This window comes from Triticum dicoccoides, chromosome 6A (genome assembly GCF_002162155.2).
Source record: "Triticum dicoccoides isolate Atlit2015 ecotype Zavitan chromosome 6A, WEW_v2.0, whole genome shotgun sequence".
NCBI classification, from domain to species: domain Eukaryota; kingdom Viridiplantae; phylum Streptophyta; class Magnoliopsida; order Poales; family Poaceae; genus Triticum; species Triticum dicoccoides.
Window position 1 is genome coordinate 243837809 of NC_041390.1, and position 9346 is coordinate 243847154.

The following is a 9346-nucleotide window of genomic DNA, read 5'->3' on the forward strand; positions in this document are numbered from 1 at the left end:
GGCGATACGGATATGCAGATCTCCTACCATTGTAACCGACTTTGTGTAACCCTAACCCTCTCCGGTGTCTATATAAACCGGAGGGTTTTAGTCCATAGGACAACATACACAACAACAATCATACCATAGGCTAGCTTCTAGGGTTTAGCCTCTCCGATCTCGTGGTAGATCTACTCTTGTACTACCCATATCATCAATATTAATCAAGCAGGACGTAGGGTTTTACCTCCATCGAGAGGGCCCGAACCTGGGTAAAACTTCGTGTCCCTTACCTCCTGTTACCATCCGGCCTAGACGCACAGTTCGGGACCCCCTACCCGAGATCCGCCGGTTTTGACACCGACACTTTCCTCTTCAAGGGAAAACCAACGCAGTGCTCAAGAGGTAGCAGTGTTTAGATTGGATCTGGTGGTTCTAGACTCTGCGGCGGCTGGATAAGCCAACTCGCTCCCACGAGGCTCCCCCAATTTGAAGCTCCGTTGGCCGTCGGATTTGTATTCCAGCGTGTCCGAGCCATCAGATCTTCATGGCAGTTAAAACTAATTTTCATCTGGCGGTAGTTTTCATTGTCCATTGACGGGTGGGCTGGCGGCACGCTGGTTGGCTGGGCCACCTGTTTCCGCGTGCAGAGCGTTTTGCCCAATCTGCACCGCGCGCTCCGCACCCAATCCCCCCTCTCCCCAGGCCCCAGCCCCCACCAGACAAACCCTAGCCTCACCAAGCCCCACATCTCGCGCTCCTCCCTCCTCCGTCCTCGTTAGCCGCCGCCGTCGTTCTGCCTCCCTCCTCTCTCTCCTACAACCACGCCGCCAAGAGGAAGCCGTCATTCGTGGCGCCATGCCGCTGCCGGGGTGTTGCACACGCATCGTTCCCCATAGCCCCTCCCTCATCCTCGCTCGTCACCACCGCTGCCTGCTACTCCCCTCCACCATCGTTGGTGCTTCTGGGTTGAATCTGGCGTTGGTGGGTCGGAACTCGAGATAGAGGTCGAGACGGGGAAGGTCAGAAAAATGAGAGACCGGATGGAGGTGCTCGAGATAGAGGAAGCTGGAGATGGTGGGATCCCTCTCCCCATATCTATTCTCTTAGTTTTTCCTCTTCAAACCTTCATTGATGGTCTACCTCCCTCAACACAATTATCTTCATTGTCCATCCGGTGGTTGGAGCACGGGGCAACGCTCTGGTCGCGATGGGGTTGAGCTGCGCAGGAGGGGGAGGAGGCTGGCGACAGGGAACCGGGCCAGGGAGGAGGCAAGGTATGTGTTGTCCCGTGTCTTTTCTCTTCGCGTTTTTCTTATACCATGTGTCTGTTTGTTTCCAGAGTGGATCCATGCCACCAAATTCTTGGATAAATAATGAGTGCCTAGGTATGTATGCTGACATGTGAGTTAATTTTTTGGAAAAAATATAATCATATATGTATTGCCAACAATTTTTATGTTTAAAGCAACCAATTTTGTGAAAAGAGTGGAGAGAAAGATACATGTGCAATTTCTTGATGTTACAGCGGATGGATACTCGATCTTTAAACATAAGCATAGATGAATAGGTACAAATTCGAGGAAAGGCCAATGAAATAGTTGTCTATACACATATGTGCCAGTTTTATACCTGGTTGTCTGGTTGCATTATTTATCCGGTTTCAATTCAGTTTGAGTAGATTGTTATCCGTGAGCGATACTTGCTACTATTTGTCGCCATGCACCAATTTGCATACCTATTTTAGGCACAGAAACCAACCATGACTGAAAATCTTGTATATATAATATACTATGATTCATGGTGAGAAAATCATGATTTAATAAACGAAAGGTGGTTTGTTTTGCTAACAGTAATGAGTATAAATGTAAATCGCAGATCATACGCTGCTGCTACGGGCTCCATGTTGTTTATGCTAGACAACACAATGGTGCTTGTGTTATCTGTAGTTGAAGTCACAGTTTAATATTCTTTGCTTTATGCTTGTGTTATATGTGGTTGAAGGGACGTCCTTGTTAGTTTGCATGGTCTATGTAAGAAGGGGCAGTACAATGCTTGTCAAGTTTGTTTATATTCTGATGGATGTTGAATTCTGGACAATGGAGACATGAATTTGTTACGTACATAAGTATTAGCCATAGGATACTTTACTCATTGACGACAGGTAGTTTTAGAGAACTTCTGAAAATTCCAATCCGGGTTTTCTGTGTTCCATTCAGGAAGAACGCACAGTCTGCACTGGGGTATAAAATTATCTAGTACTTACCTTTGTGTCTCGACATATGCTTGTGATGCATCGTGCTACCAGAGGCCAACATTATCCAGTATCATAGCGATGCTAAAAATGCCTATTGGCTACTCCACATATTCTCATCTAATTTCTCATATATAGATATTAATTTCCTTTCATGGGAGGCCTTCATTACATTTCAGCGGCAGTTGCGGATGTGGTCGGTGGTTGAGGGAGGGTCTCCGACTAGAGCAGCAGGAGCAAGGAGCTCGAGGAAGTTCAGGTTTGCCTCTACATCCTCTCTCTTTCCTCCACTTTGTTCTTGCATTTAGATGATACAATTTGTGATCATGTGTATGTGCATTTATGAGATCTTTGCTGCTAGGCACAGAGTTTATGGTTACTGAAATTGGATAATAGAGTCACAGCTTTAGTTTTCAATTATAGTATGTGTTATGTTTGCTACAATGTGTCATGTGTGTTTGAGAGAGAGGGATGAAAAAGAGGGGACTGGAAGCTTGATCATTGCTAGGATCTAGATTCAGAGAGAGGGATGAAAAAGAAGGGACATGGATCCAGAGAGGGATAAAAAGAGGGGACTGAAAGATCTTGCATTGTGTTTCTTCATCTACCAATACGATTTTGTGTACCATTTGAACATAACCAAGCAGTATAACAAAATGTGCTGGTAATATCCCTTTCTTATTTTGTAATTGGACAAATATTTGCACATGTGCCACGTCTATGCAGTCTTTCTAACTGATGCAGTTTCTAGGTTTATGGCTTCTCACGGATTGTGATTCTGGTCATGCTACCTGTTATGAAGGTAAAAACAAAGTTATATGTTTCTTCGGTTTAGTTTGGTCTGCATTTATCCCAGAGAGCGAGTGTTCACAGGTCCAATGCTTATGTCATTATTAATTAGTCTGGATTATGTTCTCGTGTAGAATATTTTGTTCAGTTTGGTCCGCATTTGTCCCATAGAGTGAGTGTTCACACGTTGATTGCTTATGTCAGTTATTAATTAGTCAAGATTCTGGTCTAATGTACTCCCTCGTTCCTAAATATTTGTCTTTCCAAACATTTCAAACAGACTACAACATACGGATGTATGTAGACATATTTTAGAGTGTAGATTCACTCATTTTGCTTCGTATGTAGTCACTTGTTGAAATCTCTAGAAAGATAAATATTTGGGAACGGAGGGAGTAGAATATTCAGTTTAGTTGGTCCACATTTGTTCCAGAGAGCGAGAGTTACTGATAAAATATTTATCTGGCTTAAATTAAATTTTATGGATTTACAGGCTGAGGCGAGCATCATGGAGATGAGCAGGCGAGTGGCTGATACAGAGAGCTCCTCGAACAGGGAAGAGGCATTGCTGGAGGAACTCGAAGATGAGCTAGTCAATTTTGGCATGTCCAGTTCATGTAACCTTTGCATCTTTACATGTCTTTGCCTTACTGCCATTTTATTTTTGCTGCTTTGGGATTAGGTTCCGAAGTCATGCCTTTGCCTTGCTATTGTGCTGATATTGGATGCAACATTGTGGACCTTTGGTTCGAGCATGGCCAGCATGGCCACGGATTGTAGGGGAGGAATGTATTGCCTAATGAGTTGTATGCTTTCTTCGGATCCTCTGTGCTTCCTATCACATCTATCTTGGCCACCTACAAATTCTTGGGTCCAGGTGAGCTCTCCCTCCACTCTCCAAGTTTTGCTTGATCTTTCTGGGCTATTTGTGTAGGCTAGCCCCTTTCCTAAGTCTCTTATTTTATTATGGATCATGGAAGCAGGAAGTGTAACTCACATTTTTAGAACACTGATCCTTTAGGTATATATAGTTTGGTTTTCTGAAAGTGGATTGCATTTGCTTCCTGATCACATTGAAACAAGAGTGGAAACAACCATCGTCCGCCGTCCGTTATTCCTCCCTTAGGTTCCTGATCTGAAGCGGAGGGAACACGAGGTCACATCCACAAAGTGGCGGAAGGGGGCTGCAACGTTTTTCTTCAGTCTGATAATCATATAGTAATTAGACGGTGTAGTACTATGGCGGTGGTATACTGATTTGGTGTAAGAATCACTAACATGACTTTACTTGTACAAATCTTACAGGTTAATGGTATTAAGAATTAGTAGCGTGTTTTTTTGTTTACTGCTGGATTTGCTAACAAGTTGTCTCTTGTGTTGTTGTTGATATGTTGACTTGCTATTTTTTGTTCAGTTGAAGGGTTCTCCAGGCTTAAGATCTTTCTAGGATAATTGCGTCATTGAATCTGAAGATATTTGATTGGTTTCTCAACTCATGTATCGATAAGCATTTTTTCATCCTCAATATATTGTTACTTACCTAACTTGTCGTACATTTGTGAGGTTTCTAAGGAAGTTCACTTCTTGCACGCGGCGTATAACTTGAGTTGCCTACAAATGATTTTGCCAGTTCGACGAAAACTTAAAATAACCAAGGGAAATTTCTCAGTTTTGTTGTTCTTGCTCTTCTTAGATCTTAGGTTGGGGGTATTAACATATATGCCACACACTAAGTTTAGGTCTTAGTGTGAGATTAAATAGGGATAAATCCTTGTGCCATGTTGAAGAATTAGAATTACAAAAAAGAAAGGAAATATTAAAGAAGGGATATGGTTGATTAGGTTATTTTGGTGTTTCTTTGTAAATAATGACATGCTAACTTGCTGGTTTAATTTAGGTGTGTGGAATATAGGAAATACAAGGAGAGATATTCAGTTGCAATCCAGCTTTATTTTCAAAGTGAAACATGGTATACATGCATAGCATGCTGGTCTTTTACTCTATAGTTGTGTGTCGCCATGGTGTCAACTTTGAACTTGCAAACTGAACTGTAAAATGTTTTAATGCCTTGGCGCATGAAGTTTTCTTTGCCTGCTCTGACTACTTCATTTATGTTTATTTATCAGGTTATGCAATCTCCTGTGTTGCTGCATGTTGATCTTCTGTTTTGTTGTAACTCTGTTTTGCTGCTCGAGGTTTGCTTCCTTTCTTTCCAGCTACATGTGTATTCTTTGAATTCAAGCTACATGCATGTTTACATTTTGCTCACGGAATAGTTTAGTTATATTGAACAGGAGCATCTCTATTATTAGAGACATACTAGGCTCGTGCTTCTTCACAGTGGCCATCTCTTTTTTTGTGAGAAGTGTGCCTTATGGCTTATTCTTATATATTCAGTTCTTCTGCCTTTCAACAGTCAATTACCAAGACATTTTTATGGAGCCGATAGTGTTACTTCTGGTGGTCAGTGATAACTGAAAATATTTTTCATTATCATTGCTTGCTATGTAGCCATTTTTTTAGCTTTGCTTCGATGTGTTTTTTTCTAAGTCTCTGCTACCCTACAACATCAAGATGAAAACTAAGCATGTGAGTTTCTTGGAGCAGCCCTACACGTGGTTGTCGTGCCTTTTTCCCTTGTTCTTTTGAAATGCAACATGACAGTAGCCAATGTCATATATCAGGGTTGTAAACCTATTAGATTTGGGACAGAGGAAAGTATGAAGATCTTCTTATTATTGCAAAGTAAAAGTTGATATTAGTGCCAACTTAGGTGATCTGGTCCGAAGGGGTATCTCAGCTTTATGAGTTGATAGTATATTTGCATCTAAGAATAAACCTTAGCTTTTAGATAGAATTTATGATTGAAAGTATTTTGGTGTATACCATCCTTTGTGCAGGATTGTCATGGTTATTGTGGTTGTCAATTTTGTTGACAAAATAGATCCAAATGATATCTTTTTTGATGTCTTATGGTAGATATATTTGGTCTGCTGTTTCATGCATTCTTCGGATTTATGATTAATATTCCCAGACATTTGAACAAAATTTAGCTATTAAATATACATCCCAGGAAATTTACATTATTACAGCGGGGCACTCCTTTGCACGGTTTTCAGTATAAGAGATTTAACCTTTTTTGCAGTATCATTCTCCCTGGCGGATTACATGTAGGTTGTTGTTCTAATTACAAGCATGCCTTTAGCTCATGGTTCTTATATTTTTGTATTTTCCATAGGACAATTTCCTGGATTAATATCTATACTGGAGATCTAGGAGTCCACCCGAATTCAGTCTCCAAGAAGCCGTTCATCCAGGATCCACCAAAATTCAAATGATATGTGAAAAGTGTGTGCTAGATGTGGCCCCTATCCAGCGTTTTGATTTGTCCACTCAGGTGCTTTTGTCTAGGTGGTAACACAACAAGTTGCTTATCTTATAGAAACTTATTATACATACAGTCCTATGTTCGTTCTGCTTGCATGTTAGAGAAAGAGCTTCTGCCCCTATGTGAGTAATCCTATGGGAATTAGCAATGTTGGTTGTACTTTCAAGCGGGCTGAATCCAATGCAAGTTTTTGGAGCAGTTGGGTTCCAGAACAAACGACTAGGTATTCCCAAAGAGGTCATTCCACTGGTGGCTAGCATAATACCTTCATGTCGGGACAAGTAAGATGACAGATCGTTTCTCAAATATTATGTCGTTGTTCTCAATTTTTATTTTCTCTTCTTTTCTGCTACTTGCCTCACTAACTATGACCTCAACGATCTTTGGTGCAGCGATCCAAGCAAGCAACCATCATTCTACCAGCTCTTGTCATCGTTGAAGAAATTACAGTGGTTACATTGTTACAGAAAGCCTATGACAATTTGCGAGTGTTGTTTGTGCAATATATTGGTTTTATGGGAGGTGCATGTATGAATTCAGATGGTAGTGGTCTCCTTGTTTACAGTTATAAGAATAATAAAAATATTGATAATGGTCTTTCCACTATTACAATCTCATAGATTACATTACCTGTTTCCATTAGAAAGGAACCGTGGCTCATGGGTTTACTGGATGATCTTTTTGATGGACATTTTAAAAATAGCATGGTTTAACACATGGGATTTTTATTACGAGTATCGAATATGTCCTTGCAAAATGAAACTATTTTCATCGACAACATGGCTTTAGCGGGTCTTTGCGCCATTTGGCGCAACGGGTCAACTAGTTTATAAAGCAAAGAGGCGGTCCGGGAGGCACCCGAGGTGGGCACAACCCTCCAGGGTGCGCCTGGGCCTCCTGGCACACCCTGATGGGTTGTCCCCTCCTCGGAACTCCCCCCAGGTGCAACCAGGTACAAACATCTTCCTTTTGGTCCATAAAAAATCTTGTAAAGTTTCGTGGCATTTGGACCCTGTTTGATATTGATTTTTTGCGCTGTAAAAAAACATGGGAAAAACAGCAACTGGCACTTGGCACTATGTCAATAGGTTAGTACCAAAAAATGATATAAAATGACTATAAAATGATTATAAAACATCCAAGATTGATAATAAAACAGCATGGAACAATAAAAAATTATAGATACGTTGGAGACGTATCAGCATCCCCAAGCTTAACTCCTACTCGTCCTCGAGTAGGTAAGTGATAAAAACAGAATTTTTGATGTGGAGTGTTGTTCATCATGTCATACCATATTCTTTTCTTTATAGCATGGACATTTGGACTTTTACGTGATTCAAAGAAATAGTCTAGTTTTGACATAATAATTTAGATACTCAAGCATATCAACAAGCAACCATGTCTTTTAAAATATCAACGCTAAAATAAGTTATCCCTAGCCCATCATGCTCAAACATTGATCCATTCATGAAACACACTCGAATATTAACTACACCCAATACTTAAGCACGATCATATTACCTCCTAGTTGGTGATTTTATAAGAGAAGATGGAGACTCAATAAAAAAAAATTGCATAAAGTAAAGATAGGCCCTTCGTAGAGGGAAGTAGGGATTTGTAAAGGTGCCAGAGCTCAAAGCAAAAAAATTGAGATAAAAACATTTTGGGAGGTGTATCTATCCCACCAACGAAAACGACTTAGAGTTCCCAATACTTTCCATGCATAGATATATCATAGGCGGTTCCCAAAAATAAAATAAAGTGTATTCCTTTTTCTACCATAACTTTCACTTTCCATGGCTAGCCGTATCCACGGTTGCCCTCCATACCAACACTTTCCAAGGAATGTATTATTTGACAACATAAAGTAAATTCATTTGTTTTTGCATTTCGGGACTGGGCATCCCTAATACCTTTGCCTTACTCTTGTGCAATGACAAGTGAATAAACACTCTTCCTGAGAATAACACATCTAGCATGGAAAATGTTAGCCACCCCTCACCGCTCCGCGAGCGAAACAAACACACAAAAGAGAAGTTTATTTTGAAAATTAGAGATGGCACATGCAAATTTGCTTAGAACGGCAAAAGAATACCGCATATAGGTAGATATAGTGGACTCATGTGGCAAAACTGGTTTAAAGGATTTTGGATGCACAAGTAGAGGTCATACTTAGTGCAAAATGAAGGCTAGCAAAATATTGGGAAGCAACCAACCAAGAAACGAATAATCTCATAAGCAAGCATTAAGAATAATTAACACCGAATAATGCACCATAAGTAGGATATAATTTCATTGCATGATTATTGACTTTTGTGCATGCATAGGGAATCACAAACCTTAACACCAATATTATTACTAAAGCATAATTACTCATCAAGATGACTCACATATCACATCATCATGTCTCAAAACTATTACTAAGAATCAAGCTTATTTTGTCCAATGATCTTCATGACATTTTTTTCTCTTTTTTTCTTTATCCTTCTTGGATATCTATCACTTTGGGACTAATTTTCATGTGTTGCTTTTCATAATCTCAAACAAATATAAGTGAAGATCATGAGCATAACAAATTTTCTTTTTCTCAAAATAATTTAAGTGAAGCAAGAGGGAATTTCTTCAAAATTTTACCAACTCTAAAATAAATCTAAGTGAAGCAAGAGAGCATTTCTTCAAAATTAACAAAGCACACCGTGCACAAAAAGATGTAAGTGAAGCACTAGAGCAAGTCCATTGCTCATAAAAAAATTAATTGAAGCATAGAGAGCAATTCTAACAAGTCAAGATATACTTTTGACTCTCTCAAATAGGTGTGTCTAGCTGATGACTTAAAACACAAAATAAACCAAGCAAAGACACATATCATACAAGACGCTCCAAGCAAAACACATATCATGTGACGAATAAAAATATAGTCTTGAGTAAAATACCGA

The 9346-nt window shown here is 40.0% G+C and overlaps 1 long non-coding RNA gene across 13 annotated transcripts; it reads left to right on the forward strand.

Annotated features, from left to right (window-relative positions):
* The first annotated feature begins 683 nt into the window (after positions 1-683).
* Positions 684-7016, forward strand: LOC119316719. Of its 13 annotated transcripts, none has more exons than XR_005153225.1 (7): positions 684-1256; positions 1322-1367; positions 2372-2492; positions 2985-3035; positions 3516-5217; positions 6261-6691; positions 6803-7016. It is a non-coding gene; the product is annotated as an uncharacterized LOC119316719 (long non-coding RNA). The 13 variants fall into 13 exon arrangements; XR_005153226.1 differs by having other exon boundaries at positions 2413-2492; XR_005153227.1 differs by having other exon boundaries at positions 684-2492; positions 3516-4991; positions 5149-5217.
* The last annotated feature ends 2330 nt before the right edge of the window (positions 7017-9346 follow it).